The sequence below is a fragment of the Merops nubicus genome, unplaced genomic scaffold, assembly GCF_000691845.1.
Source record: "Merops nubicus isolate BGI_N331 unplaced genomic scaffold, ASM69184v1 scaffold2905, whole genome shotgun sequence".
Taxonomy (NCBI): domain Eukaryota; kingdom Metazoa; phylum Chordata; class Aves; order Coraciiformes; family Meropidae; genus Merops; species Merops nubicus.
Genome location: NW_008607458.1, coordinates 81,671 through 83,740, shown reverse-complemented (window position 1 = coordinate 83,740; position 2,070 = coordinate 81,671).

Sequence of the window (2,070 nt, the reverse complement as noted above, 5' to 3'; positions counted from 1 at the left end):
CGAGGAGGCACAGAGGGTCAAATGATAACATTCTAATAAAGTGAAGAAAAATGGATGATTCAGGCCCAAAACCTGCGGTGCCAGCCTGTATGACAACCCCGAGGGCAGCCGCCAGCCTCAGGGCAGTGCCCAGCTGGATGCCCTGACATCAGCCAGCGTTACCAGGCAGCGCCTGCCAGGACATCCCATGGCAGTTGCCAGGGACCCCAGAGACCCAGCTGCCTCTCCTTGCCAGACATGTGCAAGAAGGATACACAACGGGGCCCAAAATCCAGCTCCTCCCCCTGAAAAACGCAGCCTTCCATCCCAGGCAGCCTTGCGTCTGGCCAGAGCCTCCCCGCCGGCCCGGCCGTGCTACGCCTCACGCACACATCCACGTCACCAGCTCCCGGGCGGAAGGTGCCCGTTGCTCAGTGCCCCGGGGCAGAGCCGGGCACTGCCAGGGTGGACTCAGCCCTGGAATCCATCCCTCTGCTTCCTTCCCACCCCCTGAGGCCAGGGCCCCCCGGCACTGTGGGTGCCCATCACTGTTGAGGGCTGGTTGCTGGCTCCATCCCCAGAAGGCCATTAGCCATGCTGGGCCCCACCTAGGTATTTTAGGCAGACCTGCCATGCTAGAAAAACAAGCCTGCCAGAGCCAAGCCTTATTGTGGCAGAGGAGGGCAGGGGCCTTTGGAGCACGGCTCTGGGGGAGCTACGGGGCTCCCCAAGTTGGCTTGGCTGTCATGACCCTTGTGGGACTGCTACCACACATCTTCTGTGGGCTCAGGCTGATGCAAATGGTGCAGAAGATGGTTTGCTCCAGCCCTACCCTCTGTAATTAATTTTTTATGGGATTATCACACCTTGCTGTCCAACTAAAGAGGCAGAGAGGCCCAGGTGGTGCAGGGCTGCTCTGAAAGGTGGTCCCTTGCTATCACTAGAGACCTTGCCACGACTTGTCTTTATCCAGCTGTCAATTAAAAGACAAAAATCCCTGTGTCCAGGGATGTCATCACCGTTATTTTACCCTGGGCTATAGTCCTCATTTGAAGGGCTCATCAGCGTGATTAGGTTATCACAGTGAAGGAGAGGTGCTCAGCAGTAGTGTAACTGCCAGCATCCTCCCTGTTCAGCTCACACCTCCCTCCCCAGGGAGCCCAAATTCCTTTAATCATTTTTCAAATGCAAAAGCAGCACCTAACCAGGAGGCAGATGGATGAGAGCCTGACACCCCTGGGCTCTGGCTCCTTTTGAGGTGAGCCACGCCATTGCTCATCAGCTGAAGCCCTGGGGTGGGGATGCTCCTGCTTCCGGCTGCCCCGGTACTGCTGAGGACCCTGCTGCCAGGCTGGCATGTCCCATCCCAAGGCTCTCCAGGGAACAGCCTCCTTCATCAGCAGGGTGTGGGGCTTTCCAGGCACTGACTTGCCCCAAGACGCTTTTTTCAAATGTAATGCTGCTGCAAAGCAAGAGATGAGGCTTTTCTTCCACCTCCAACAGGGAAGAGATGGATTTTCATTGCAGAATGGCCTGAGACAGGGCATGGAAAGCCAGACACAAAGCAGAGATTTTGAAACAACCCTTTTTAAGGTGGATTTGAGAATAACTTAAGATGAATGAAAAAAAAAAAGAAAACAAACAAACAAAAAAAAAACAAACCAAGAAGCAGTAGAAGTCAGGGTAGGCTTAAGAAATGTCCTCCCAGTGCTCCCTGCCTTTTGGTCCTCTCTTGCTTTGCACCCCCTCGCTGCTAGCAGAGCCTGCAGGCAACAAAGCAAAGGCTGGGTGCTGGGTGGCCCTGGATGCCCAGCTGCTGAGCCCCAGCCAGCCCTCAAGCCTACCCTTAGGGTCTCAAGCCATATTTAAGAACCTACTTGTTTTTCAGCTGCACTGCACACCGAAGTCTTCAGCCCTCACCTTGGCATCCGTAACTTTGGGGAGACACATGCTTCACTCTTACATAGCAAGGCCATGCTCTGAGGACTACGGTAGAGGTTCCCATGCTGCATAAGTCCCCGTGCAGCAGCTAAGTGATGGCTTTAGTTCATTAAGTTCATCAGCTCTCAAATCTCCTTTCCCAGACTAACA